Source organism: Perognathus longimembris, chromosome 6, assembly GCF_023159225.1.
Source record: "Perognathus longimembris pacificus isolate PPM17 chromosome 6, ASM2315922v1, whole genome shotgun sequence".
NCBI classification, from domain to species: domain Eukaryota; kingdom Metazoa; phylum Chordata; class Mammalia; order Rodentia; family Heteromyidae; genus Perognathus; species Perognathus longimembris.
In genome coordinates, this window is record NC_063166.1 from 13,174,570 (window position 1) to 13,188,976 (window position 14,407).

Here is a 14,407-nt window from a genome sequence, read left to right on the forward strand (position 1 = left end):
GATTGCAGGCCCGTGCCACCAAGCCTGAATTAAGTACCACACCTTGAAGATTCCATCACCATTTTTTCTTTTCTTTGTCAGTCATGGGGCTTGAACTCAAGGCCTGGGTGCTGTCCTTGAGCTCTTTGGATCAAGGCTAGCACTCAAACACTCTGAGCTCCATTTCCAGTTTTCTGGTGGTTAGTTGGAGGTAAGAGTCTCTTGGACTTTCCTGCCCAGGCTGGATTTGAACCATGATTGTCAGATCTCAATCTTCTGAGTAGCTAGAATAACAGGCATGAGCCACCAACACCTGGCTCATCACCATTTTTTCTTTTGTGGTCCTCCTGCCTCCTCTTGGATGATGGCATTAAAAATCTGTGCTACCATTCTTGGTGCCCATCCACGAATCTATAATCCTAGCTACTCAGAAGGTTGAGATTCCAAGGATTGTGGTTTGAAGCCATCCAGGACAGAAAAGTTCAACTGGATTTCATCCCCAAAAGTAACCAAGAAAACAAACAAACAGGTGAAGGCTAGGTTCATGTTGTAAAGCACTAACCAGCTAACCAAGCCCAGCAACCTTGAGACCCTGAGTTAAAGCCCCTGTCTCACCAGAAACAACCAAAAAGGAATATGTGCTTGCAACAAATAGTTCAAGCAATCACAGCAGCTAAAGTTCAGCCAATCACAGGCTGCCACAGGTCATGGCCATGCCCAAATAAGGCAAACACTGAGCTATAACCAAGCAAGCTGTTTCTGCTGGTCATACATCCTGGGGATTCTAACTAAACAGACAGGGGTTGGAGGCATGGCTCCGCTGGTAGAGCTCTAACCATTGAGTGAAAGTGTCAGGTACCAACTTCTAGTTCCAGTTCCAGTCTTGGACTAAGAAAGAAAGGAAGGAAGGAAGGAAAGAAGGAAGGAAGGAAGGAAGGAAGGAAGGAAGGGAGAGAAAGAAAAAAAGAGAAAATGAGAGAAAGAAAAAAGGTAAGAGAGAAAGAGAAAGAAGGAAAGAATCTAAAGAATCAACAAACACCAGCAACATTTTTTTTAAAATGAGCTTATAAGACACATCCTGAGGGCTGGGAATATGGCCTAGTGGTAGAGCGCTCACCTCATATACGTGAAGCCCTGGGTTCGATTCCCCAGCACCACATATATAGAAAATGGCCAGAAGTGGCACTGTGGCTCAAGTGGCAGAGTGCTAGCCTTGAGCAAAAAGAAGCCAGGGACAGTGCTCAGGCCCTGAGTCCAAGCCCCAGGACTAGCAAAAAAAAGACACATCCTGAGGAACCACTGATATGTAGAGTAGACAGAATTTACAAGGATCATGATGTTCGTAGTTGTCTTTAAAATGCCTAACTTTCTTTTAAAACTAGGAGAAAATTAACATTATCCAGCCTGAATTCTATTTCTTTTCTTTTTTCCTTTAGGTCATCATGGGACTTGAATTCATGGCCTGGTTACTGTCCCTGAGCTCTTTCACTCAAATCTAGAGCTCTCCCACGTTGAGTTATAGCACCACTTCTGGTTTTCTGGTGATTAATTGGAGATTAGAGTCTCATGGGGACTTTTCTGCCTGGGTTGGCTTTGAACCTTCATCCTCAGATCTCAGTCTCCTGAGTGTAGCTAGGATTACAGGTGTGAGCCACCATTCCTGGCTCTATGTCTTCATATCACTGTGATCACTAATTTGTTGTTGCTATTGTTCTAAAATTGAAACCATGTCCTTGTTAATGCCCTCCACTCTGAGCTACAACCCTGGCCCTCAAATATAACTTGCATTTATTTATTTATTTATTTTTGCAGAGAAAGAAATTACAAAGGCAAAAGTGTCTCTAGCATTCACAGTAATAATGTGACTCTGGTTATTCTTGGTTTAGTTCTTACAAGGCAAAAAATAAATGCTCATTTATTAAAGACACTAGACTCTTTAGATAATTACTTCCAAGTAAATATATTCCATACCAGGTGAAGAATTTTAGCATAACGTTATAAATTGTTTTGTATTTGTACTTCCTCTTTTGAAGCAGTCAGATTTGTTAATGGCAGAGAGTTTGCTGTATTCATTAGTTATGTATAGACAATGAAAGTCTTAAAGTCCAAGTAGAAGGTTAGAGTTTGCTTGAGGTATACTACAGTATGCCAGGAATTTATAGAGAGATGACCATAAGGATACATAGATGACTGGATATGATAATAGGGAAGCTTCAGAGAACAGAGAGGGAACAGATTACTGACTCCCTGAGAGTGAGGAAGAACTTCAATATACACCACCCTAATTGCACTGACAAACAGGGGCCGCCCAGGTGGTGCTGATGTAGGAGGCTAAACTTTGTGATGAAGATTCCTTTATTGGACATTCACTGAGTGAGGGCTATATACTTCTGGGCATTTAATATAACCAAAGATAGTAGATTAAATATAAAGAAAAGATGGTGGCAGAGAAGAAACAAAAAGCACTTAAGCCAGGTAACAGAGACACCAGTGTAATCATTGTCAATTCAGGGGAGATATTTTCCAGTGAAAGAACAAAATAATAGGAGTTTAGGGAGCCATTGGAATATCCCGGTGCATATCACTGACAGTCAGAAGGTTGGTGGGTCAGCACAGGGTGTCATTTCAGAGTGTAGGAAGAGTAATGAGCGGAAGGGACAGGCATTCATCCTTCAGCAGCACTTGAAAGGTGTCAGGGCCTGAGGGAGACAAATCTCCCACTTGGTTCACAGCTTCATTGGCCTCTTCCTGTTTTCTTGGCCATCTCCTCTTCAGCTGGTCCCTTGGGTTTGAGCCTCCAGCCATCATGACATAGTTCTCTGGTGGGACAGGGAAGGACATTCTTCTGAGCATAATTAAAAGTGGACAGAGGGCTGGGGATATAGCCTAGTGGCAAGAGTGCCTGCCTCGGATACACAAGGCCCTAGGTTTGATTCCCCAGCACCACATATACAGAAAATGGCCAGAAGCGGCGCTGTGGCTCAAGTGGCAGAGTGCTAGCCTTGAGCGGGAAGAAGCCAGGGACAGTGCTCAGGCCCTGAGTCCAAGTCCCAGGACTGGCCAAAAAAAAAAAAAAGAGTGGACAGAGAGAGGGAACACATCATCGGGACAGTTGTATTTCAATTAATATAGAGACTTTGAAGAAGCAGTTCTGTTTCTGTGCAATTCCAGAGACATCTCTCTCTGTCCAATAACAAGTGGGTGGAAGTCTGCGTCACTAGTTTCTGGCAGACTAAGCCTCTGACAATGGCCAGCTGTAAGGGCACGTGGGGAACGCTGTGTGTGGCAAGTTGAGATCTGTGCAGGAACGGTGAGGACAAGAGGAACAAGGAGTTTCGTATGACAAGTGCAGAGGCAGAGAAAGGGGAAATCCACGCATGGAGGCCTGCATCATCTTTGCTTACCTGGAAAGTCCCTGGCTGGTCCACAGGCCAGAATATGGCTGGACTCCTGAGTCTGTTGTCAGGATAATGAGAATTGACACGGAAGCTCATATTCAGACTTTTTTTTTTTTGGTCAATTCTAAGATGATGGAAGGTTGAGGAAGCTGGAGGAAGTGATTTTCAGGCCATTCTCCTCTCCGTTTGTAGGTGGAGGAAGGGGTGCCTCTCTCTTCGTTGTTTGTTTGCTGTGGTGCTGGGTTATGAACCCTAGAGCCTCTCATATGCTACATCCCCCTCCCTGTATTCATTCCTGATTGATTGTGATGGAAGTAATAGATGGATAGAAAGACAACTGCAGTCAATGGCCTTAATGGTAAAATAAATAAATAGATAGCTCGCTGCATCCCATTGCTGTCACTATTCTTATGACACTTGTGCTGCTCTCCGTCCCAGGGGCCCAGCCGCCCATCACTCCTGAAATCTCATCCACTCCCCACCCAACCAGACTTCCCGAACCCCACCAGCTGAAATGCTCCTGGCCTTCCTGGGAAAGGAAAAACCTCCCCTTTCATCCTGTTCCCCAATTCTTGAGAAGGAGATAAAAGGAAACCCCAAACAGCAGAGGTGGCGGATAAGCAGCTCTGGCTTCCTGTCCCTCTTTCCAGGCAGTTTTAGTTTTCCTTTTGCACTAAGTTTCTCTTTTGCTCAAGTGATTTTTTTCTGTTCCTGGTCTCATTTCTACACTGTGTAGAGAACAAGAATCTGCTCTGCTTCATCATGGTGCCCGCGTGGGGCATGACCATGTCCACAGATCACTAAGATCCATTCAAATGGGATGGAACGTTCCGCCTTGGAAGTGACCTTGATGTTGGCCCATGTTCTGGTGGGGTCAGGATCTCCAAGGAGACCTCCAACCACGCTTTGCACCATCCAGCTTTCCAGCAGGCTTGCACTGGACTCTGTCTGGTCTAGACAGTTTCTCTTTTAAGGTCTGAGAGTAGACATTGCAAGCCAACTACAGGTCACAGATGGGCAACTGGACATTCTGCTGGTGGTCGGCACCATCTTGCTACCTTGAGAGAATGGACTCTTCTGATCTTTTCCACTTTCCCATGACTGGGCTGGATCTTTGGGCCTTTCTCTTTCTCTTACCCTTGGCCACAAGAGGCAGTGGAAGGCAGAAAGGGGCAAAGGGAGGCCATCGCTCTGAGGGATTTCTGCCCCAGGGACACCTGGCATAACCGGAAGTCTGATCTGAGCTTTTCTTTTGTTCCTTTCCAGACATGGGTGTTTTGGCTTCTAAAATGCCAGATGGGTTCTCCCCCACCCTCCCACCCCCATCCCCTGGCATGTTTAGTGAAACACTGGAAACACTTGGATCCACAAAGCCTTCCCAAGAAAATTCTCATCTTCTACTGCACCCAAGCTTGGCCCCAATGCCTGCTAGAGGATCAGGAACTAGGGCCTGAGGGGAGACACTGTAAAGTACAACACAATCTTATGATCACTTTTCTTCTGGCAATGGGAAGGGAAATGACCAGAAGTTCCCTGTGCCCAGTTGTTCTTTTATTGAAGAAATCAGTAGCTGGACAACTACAAACTGGATTCTAAAACCTTGGCCATTTTGTGTGGCCTGGTCCCCAAACTGGAGCCAACGTCCTCCCCCATCAGTGGGCCCTGAGATTGCCCCACAGGGGCAGTTTGCCTCATTCCATCCCAGCCTAAAGGAGCTGGGCCCGCCAAGTGCTCCTTTGCTGCCATGTGGGAGGGTGGGAGTTCCCACCCCCCATTTGGACCGTTCCCCCTCCAGACGCAGCATAGGGAAAGGGCTTATGTGTCCTTCAGGTTATGTGAAATTAAAGAGATTAAAAAGAACTTAGCAGCCAGCACTGGTGGCTCATGCCTGCAATCCTAGCTCCTTAGGAGGCTGAGATCTGAGGATCAAAGCCAGCCCAAGAAGGAAGGTCTATGAGACCCTTATCTCCAAGTAAGCACCGGAAACAAAACAAAAAACCTGGAAGTAGAGCTGTGCCTCAAGTGGTAGAGCACTACTAGCCTTGAGCACAAAAGCTCAGGGACAATACCCAGGTCCAGAGTTCAAGCCCCAGGACTGTCAAAAAACAAAACAAAACAATATGTAGGTGTCCTTCTCCTTTGTGGACTTCACTGCTACTGACTCCTTTCTGGCTGGCAGGGGGTACAATGTGTCACTGGAAAGAGCTGGATTGTACCAGATTAAGGTCATCTACTTGGGGTTTGTGTTAGAAGGAGAAACAGACTCTTAGGGAGGGTAAGTTCTTCCTGTTCTAGACTTTTTCCTCCCATCGATGCTAAAACTGAAGGGGCTTTGTGGGGTGCCAGGTTACTGCAGGACCTGGGTTCCAGGATACACTGATGTAGCCCAACCTTTCTATGGGGCCCTCATAGGCTTGCTGGGGCCTTCTCCATCCCTGATTGTATGAAACCCCAAGACTCTTAAAGCTTTCCACCAACTAAAGGGGGCCCTAACTAAGGGCCCCCGAGCCCCCCACTTGAGGCCTCCCCCCTCCGGACAAGCTTCAGTTATATATCCATGATAAAGGGGGATTGGACCTAGGGGTCCTAACCCAACATTGGGGCTCACCCCCAATGAATGGAGTTGGGCTATCTAAGCATTAGACTAAGTAGCTAAAGGGTGGCCTGTGAGCCCTTGTTGTGGGCATCATTCTAATACCTGAAGCCCCAATGCTCATTTGGGGCTGCCTTTAATGACCACACAGGCAGGTTTTAAACTCCAAAGGTATGGGCTGGGGTTATAGCCTAGTGGCAAGAGTGCTTGCCTCATATACATGAAGCCCTGGGTTCAATTCCCCGGCACCACATATACAGAAAATGGCAAGAAGTGGCGCTGTAAAGAAGCCAGGGACAGTGCTCAGACCCTGAGTCCAAGCCCCACACCTGGTCATCTGACAGCTGCCTACTTAAATATCGGGCCAACTTTTAGAAAGATCAGAAATCATTTTAAGGATATGCCCAAATTTGAATCCTGCTTCCCTCCAGCCGAAGGAAAAAAGAGAATCCTCATATGCTTGTGAGCTGGTGCTTACGGAAATCCATGCCACTCAGCCTGATGGTGCTTATTTGTTAATTCATGCCTTTGGATACAGACAGCAGTTCTTAGGTTAAGGATGGGTTAGGGGTGCTGAATTTACTCCAGTAAGGAAATCTGGTACTCTTAAGAATTGGATCACACCCACTCACACCTTTCCTAAACTCCCTGTCCTTAGTGTGTAGACTCCTTGATGCCTCAAGGCAGGTAGAAAAGCTATTGGGGTATGTTGGGTGGAGAGCCCCATAGTACTCTTTCTTTATTTTATTTATTTATTTATTATTATTATTATTTTTTTTTTTGCTAGTCCTGGGGCTTGGACTCAGGGCCTGAGCACTGTCCCTGGCTTCTTTTTTGCTCAAGGCTAGCACTCTGCCACTTGAGCCACAGTGCCACTTCTGGCCATTTTCTATATATGTGGTGCTGGGGAATCGAACCCAGGGCTTCAAGTATACGAGGCAAGCGCTCTTGCCACTAGGCCATATCCACAGCCCCTCTTTCTTTTTTTTTAAATTAAATTTTATTGACAAGGTGTTGTACAAAGAGGATAGTTATATAATAAGGCAGTGAATACATTTCTTGTGATATCTTACACCCTCATTTTTCTTTCCCTTCCCTAGATCATGTAGGCATATATGCAATATCCAGTGTACCAAAATCATATACAGTAGCCATGTAGGGTATGCCACAGGAAATTCAGCTAGAACTTTAAAGCCATAATATTCTTTCAATCAGAGCTAGAGTCTACAAGGATAGAAAAAAAGAGAAGAACTAGCCAAGCCCAGCATTGGTGGCTCATGCTTGTAATCCTAGCTACTCAGGAGGCTGAGATCTGAGGATCACAGTTCAAAGCCAGCCCAGGCAAGAAAGCCTGTGAGACTCTTACCTCCAATTAACCACCAAAAAACCAGAAGTGGAGCTGTGACTCAAAGTGGTAGAGTACTGGCTTAAAGTGGTAGAGCACTGGCCTTGAGAAGAAGAGCTTAGGAACAGTGCCCAGGCCCTGAGTTCAAAAGAGAGAGAATGACAAGAAAGCAGAGATTATTCTCCTTATTTCTGTGGATCAATGACAGTCTGGGGGATAACTGGATGATTTGAAGGAAAGGTCCATGTCTTCTAAGATAGACATTATCAGGGATGAATGTGTGTGTGAGTTGTCGTGGGAATACAGTAAAGTGGTGAGAAGCTTTGATGAATCAGTATGTAGCATAAGAAAAGAGGAAGAGAGAGGTGCAGTAGTTAGGAGCTCCGGGAGGAGGTAGACGTGGAAAGCCAGTCTCTGAGCTCAGTGGTGATGAATATGTGATATTCCTGACATCAGGTGACAGCATTTGTGGTCAAGGAGATGAGAAGTGAAAGCAATGCCCAGCCATTGATTCCATTTTCTAAAAATAGTAGAAGGAATATAGAATGCCAGATAGTCTTCATTTCTTTTTCTTTCTTTCCTTCCTTCCTTCCTTCCTTCCTTCCTTCCTTCCTTCCTTCCTTCCTTCCTTCCTTCCTTCCTTCCTTCTTTCTTTCTTTCTTTCTTTCTTTCTTTCTTTCTTTCTTTCTTTCTTTCTTTCTTTCTTTCTTCCTTCCTTTCTTCTTCTTCTTTTTTTTTTTTTGGCCAGCCCTGGGCCTTGAACTCAGGGCCTGAGCACTGTCCCTGGCTTCTTTTTGCTCAAGGCTAGCACTCTGCCACTTGAGCCACAGCGCCACTTCTGGCTGTTTTCTATATATGTGGTGCTGGGGAATCGAACCTAGGGCTTCATGTATACAAGGCAAACACTCTGGACACTAGGCCATATTCCCAGCCCATGCCAGATAGTCTTAGAGGAAAAACTTACACGATTTGAAGGCATTGAGAAGTCTTTAACTTTTTTAGCCAGTCTCATCCTAGTGTGTCTTAATGTGTCCATTAGAAAGTTATTGCTTTGTGTGAATTAATTTGTTTATTGTTATGGTCTATTGTAAAGTATAATACTTCTTAGACATATACATTTGGTCAGGTGTTGCCGTGCATTCCTGTAATGTCAACATTACAGGAGACAAAGGCAGGAAGGTCCTGAGTTTGAGGCCAATCTGGGCTATTTAGTGAGACGGCTTGTTGTTATTGTTAAAGAAACCCATACATATTTGAGTCCTCTGAAAATACAGAACAGAGCAGGCACAGGCAATGGACAGGAATGTGGAAGAGGAGCAGAGTTAAGATGAAATAAGATTCGTTGAAAATTGGGGAAACTTGGTAGGATTTATATTCTACTCTCTTTCTCTCTTTCTCTCTCTCTCTCGTGTGTGTGTGTGTGTGTGTGTGTGTGTGTGTGTGTGTGTGTGTGTGGTCTACTTCCAATCCTGGCTCACAGTGCCCAACCAAATCTAGTTAGATGAATAAATAAATGAGTAGATGAGTGATAATTGGTTTGTTTTGAAGGATAGAAAAGACTTTTAAGGTCAGGGGTTATGAGGTGTAAGGAAAGCTGTTTTTCTAACATAGAGCCTCAAATATTCTGAGGGTCATGATTTTCCCCCTCCCCCAAGCCCCAGTGTACTCTCCATTCCATTTACTTTTGTGGGGGAAGGAGAAGTGTGCTTGTCCTGGAACTTGAACTCAGGGCCTGTGTACTTTCCTTAAGCTTCTTTTTTTAATTTTAATTTTATTTTTTGGTACCAAATTTCTTTATTTGAAGGAATAAAAGAACTTAGGACGCTCTGGTACAACTTACAGAAAAGGTAATGGTAACCCCAGCATGCATGCACTGCCTCGGGGAGGGGCAGTCACTGTGGCTTTGGGGGATCGGCTTAGCTGTCATTGTCACTGTCTCCCAGAGTGTGCTTGTCAAAGAGATACTCCGCCATGCCAGATTCAGGGGCTCCCATCTTGCGCAAGTTGGTGACGTGGTCACCCAATGCCTTGCTGGATTTCACCTGCTCTTTCAGGTAATGAGTCTCCATGAAGTCACACAAATGGGGGTCATTTTTGTCAGTGGCCAGTTTGTGTAGTTCCAGTAGTGACTGATTCACACTTTTTTTCCAAGTGCAATGCACACTCCATTGCAATCAGCCCGTTTTCCCAGTCCTCACGGTCTGGTCTCTTGATATCCTGCAGGAAGATGCGGCCACCTCGCTGGTTCTGCAGCTTCATCAGTTTCTCTGCCCGTTCCCTTTCCTCATGAGACTGGTGAAGAAAATATTTGGCAAAGTTCTTCAAAGCCACATCCTCTCAGTCAAAGTAGTAAGACATGGACAGGTAGACGTAGGAGGCGTAGGGCTCCAGGCTGATCCGGCGGTTGATGGCGGCCTCCGAGTCCTGGTGGTACCTGCGAGGGGGATGCGGTCGTCATGGCAGCGGCGAGGAGAGACGCGGTGGCGGAGGCCCTCCGAGCGGGGTGGCCGGGATGGGGATCCAGCGCCCGGTTCCGTTCAAGCACTGTTGAAGCAGGAAACCGCGGCGACTCTCGGCGAGGAACGTCTGGCCCTTAAGCTTCTTTTGCTCAAGGTTAGCCCTCTACCACTTTGAGCCGCAGCCTCACGTCCAGCTTGTTCTGAGTAACTTCTTGGAGATAAGGGACTCATGGAATTTACAACCCAGGCTGGCTTTGAACCATGATTCTCAGGTCTCAGCCTTCTGACTAGGATTATAGGCGTGAGCCATCTGTGCCCAGCCTGTGTCAACTTTTGAAATCATTTATTTTTTCTCTGGTTACTCTTTTCCTGGATTCATAGGTTTTTACCCAATGCATGAACACCTGGCCCAAGGTTTTCAGGCCTATTCAGGATGTCAACATTTTTCATTCAATTGCTACAAGTGGCCTGGCCTTTAAATGAAGACTGGCTTCCTGGGAGCTTGCTTGGCCAATCCACTGCTGTAAATTGTGAGTGGGAAGATCAGGAGCTCTGTACAAGCAAAGGAACTGCACTGCTTCGGAAATCCCCGGCCCAGGGAGTCCTCCTTTGATTTTGAGATCACAAAGTGTGACCTCCCGTCACACTTCTTTTGCAGAGGATTAGCAAATGATTGCCACAAAAATTTTAATCATCAATGAAGTCCTTTGGGACAGTTCTATTCTTTTTCTTGCTCTATCTTTGATTATTTACTAAAGATTTTCCTAGCCCCCTTTGGGAGGTTGCCATTTAGAAAAACTATATGAACCAAAAGATGTAAAAACTTAGAACAATAATAGAGATAATTTCTTTCCTTCCTTCCTTCCTTCCTTCCTTCCTTCCTTCCTTCCTTCCTTCCTTCCTTCTTTCCTTCCTTCCTTCCTTCCTTCCTCCTCCTCCTCCTCCTCCTCCTCCTTCTCTTCCTCCTCCTCTTCCTCCTCCTTCTCATTCTTTTTCACCAGTCCTGGGGCTTGAACTCAGGGCCAGAGCACTGTCCCTGGATTCTTGTTTTGCTCAAGGCTAGCACTCTACTTCTTGAGCTACAGCACCACTTCTGGCTTTTTCTGTGTATGTGGTACTGAGGAATTGAACCTAGGGCTTCATGGCATGCTAGGCAAGCACTCTACCGCTAAGCCACATTCCCAGCCCCAATAGAGATAATTTCTACTAAGAAAAGATCTGTTTTCTCACAAAACTTTGTAGGATGCTGGTGGCTCACACTTGTAATCTTAGCTACTTAGGAGGCTGAGTTCTGAGGATCACAGTTCAAGCCAGCCTGGGCAGGAAGATCTGTGAGACTCTTATCTCTAATTAACCACTAAAAAGCTGGAAGTGACACTGTGGCTCAAGTAGGACAAAACAAAAGAGCTTGGGGACAGTATCAGGCCCTGGGTTCAAACCCCAGGACTGGAAAAAAAAGAAAAAAAAACCCACCTTTGCAGGGAGTCTGAGTGTAGGTTCTGTGGAAGAAAGGAGGAAGTAGTTTCAGGGAGGGGCTGTGGCTTTCTGGACTACTTTGCATTGTGACAGGAAAGTGAAAGGAGAACAGAGACAACTTTGTACTGTGTAAGATTTGTGGCTAAATGTTTACTTCTTCACAGAGAAGTTTCTCTATTCCTTAGTGAGCCAATGGGTAGAGTGTCCAGCAGACTGAGTTCCTATGAAGTGCCTGGTAGCAAATAGGTACTGGGTTAAGGATACTGCTTGAGTAGAAGATGATTTAAATGTGAGGAGGATGATAATAGGTTTGAGACAATCACAGTCCATCCATCCATCCATCCATCCATCCATCCATCCATCCATCCACCAACTCAGTCTAATGCCTGTCTTTTCAATCAGTCCAGTATCTATCTTGGTTCCCAAACAAAAATGGCAGCTATGTCTCATTAACTGTAGAGAAGTTATAACTCTGTTGCTATCAGCCAGCCAGAAGAGGTGCTTACAATTTTTTTTTTTGCCAGTCCTAGGGCTTGAACTCAGGGCCTGAGCACTGTCCCTGGATTCTTGTTTTGCTCAAGGCTAGCACTCTACTTCTTGAGCTACAGCACCACTTCTGGCTTTTTCTGTGAATGTGGTGCTGAGGAATGGAACCCAGGGCTTCCTGCATGCTAGGCAAGCACTCTACCACTAAGCTACATTCCCAGCCCTGCATATTTCTAAATAGTTACTTTCTCTTGGGAATTTTCATGTGTAAATTAAAAACCATCTGCAGATACAAAGAAAGAGGGTGATTTGGGGCTGGGGATATGGCCTAGTGGCAAGAGTGCTTGACTCGTATACATAAGGCCCTGGGTTCGATTCCCCAGCACCACATATACAGAAAACGGCCAGAAGTGGCACTGTGGCTCAAGTGGCAGAGTGCTAGCCTTGAGCAAAAAGAAGCCAGGGACAGTGCTCAGGCCCTGAGTCCAAGGCCCAGGACTGGCCAAAAAAAAAAAAAAAAAAGAAAGAGGGTGATTTAAGCTTAGAATGTTTAGTTTCTTCCAGAAGATGGGCAAGGGTATGGTATTTAGAGAAGTCAGAATGTGGAGAGGAAGTGACGGCTTCCAGCGCCCCGCAGATGTACAGAGCCTACGGAGTGATCATGATAGCAACAAAACAGCAGCGGTGGGGAGAGGTGATCACACCACGTGATCACACCAGCATGCCCAGGGCCCGAGGAGGGAGCCAGTGATGACGTCAACCACTTGTCCCACTGCCCACCATTGTCAACCACTGCGCCATTGTCAACACCTGACCACTTGTCAGCACACAGCTGTCTTGCTGCCAGGAATCCCCGGAAATTCTGGGGAGATCACTGGACCCCTTACATTCCTGTGCTATGTCTGTTGGGCCCTTGGAAACACCTCCTTTATGACTAAGGAAAGAACTATCCCATGAAACTGAAAACAGGAACACATTTATACTGTTCATTAATAAAATCCACTTTCTCGGTGTGTTTTTTTCCCTTTTTTCTTTTTCTTTTTTTGGTGAGTCAAGGGGCTTGAACTCTGCCTGGGTGTTATCCCTGAGCTTTTTCACTCAAGGCTAGTGCTCTACCACTTTGAGCCATACCTCCACTTTCAGTTTTCTGGTGGTTAATTGGAGATAAGAGTCTCAGGCTTTCCTGCCTGGGGCTGGCTTTGAACCATGATCTTCAGATCCCAGTATGATTTTTTTTTTTGCCAGTCCTGGGGCTTTGACTCAGGGTCTGAGCACTGTCCCTGGCTTCTTTTTGCTCAAGGCTAGCACTCTACCACTTGAGCTACAGCACTACTCCCAGCTTTTTCTGTTCATGTGGTGCTGAGGAATCAAACCAAGGTTTCATGCATGCTAGGCAAGCACTCTACCGTTAAACTACATTTCCAGCCCTCCAGTATGCTTTTAGTACAGTGCTTAAAGCAAAGTAAGAGTAAAAGAAGACACACACACACACACACATACACACACGCAAAATTACTGGGTCTAAGGTAGGGAATGGAAACTTTGAAGGAGTAAGAGTGCCTTCTAGTGCATTTCTAGATAGTAACAGCCTGTAAATACCCTGCAAACAGGCCACTTAATCTTTTTGTGTGTGTGTGCCTGTACAGGGACTTGAACTCAGAACCTAGATGTTATTCCTTAGCTTCTTTAGCTCAAATCTGGCATTCCACCATTTGAGCCATGATACTACTTCCAGCTTTTTGTTAGTTAAGAGTCTCAAGGACTCTTCTGCCCCAGCTGGCTTTGAATCACAATCCTTAGCCTCTGGAGTAGATAAGATTACAAGTGTAAACCACTAGTGCTTGACTTTTATTCCTGCTCCTTCTCCTTCTTCTCTTCTTCCTCCATCTCGTTTTCTTCCTCCTACTTATTTCCTTCTTCTTTCTTCCTTCTTTCTTATTTTGTGCCAGTCCTGGGGCTTGACCTGAGGGCTTGGGTGTTATGGCTGAGCTTTTATGCTCAAGACTCTTCCACTTCAGCCACAGAACTACTTCAGGCTTTATTGATGCTTTGTTGGAGATAAAAATCTCACAGATTTTCCTGTCCTGGCTAGCTTTGAACCATGATCATCAGATCTCAGCCTCCTGAGTAGCTGGGATTACACCATATTGCCCAGAGGTCATTTTTTGTCAGTCCTGGGCCTTGAACTCAGAGCCTAGGCACTGTCCCTGAGCTTCTTTTGATCAAGGCTAGCACTCTACTACTAAGCCACATTCCCAGCCTGGAGGTCCTTTTTTTTTGTTGTTGTTGTTAACCATGGGACTTGAACTCAGGGCCTGGGTGCTGTTCTTGAGCTCTTTTGCTCAAGGCTAGTGCTCTACCACTTTCAGCCACAGCTCCACTTGCAGTTTTTGAGTGGATAACTGGAGATAAGAGTGTCACAGGGACTTTCCTGCCAGGGCTGGCTTTAAACCATGATCCTCAAATCTCAGCCTCTTGAGTAGCTAGGATTACAAACATGAGCCACTGGCACCCAGCCTCATTTTCTTTTCTTTTGAAACTCCAGATTTATCCACAGACACTTGCAAGGGAAGAAGTATTTACCAGCTATAGAAAGGCTTTGCCCCTGCTCAGCCGTTTGGTGTTGTGGCGGTCTGACCTTTCCTTCCTGAGGCTCCTTCTCAGAGGTGGT

The 14,407-nt window shown here is 45.7% G+C and overlaps 1 pseudogene; it reads right to left on the bottom strand.

Moving 5' to 3' along the window:
- Window positions 1–9,157: 9,157 nt before the first annotated feature.
- LOC125352719 lies at window positions 9,158–9,773 on the bottom strand (annotated as a pseudogene).
- Window positions 9,774–14,407: the final 4,634 nt, after the last annotated feature.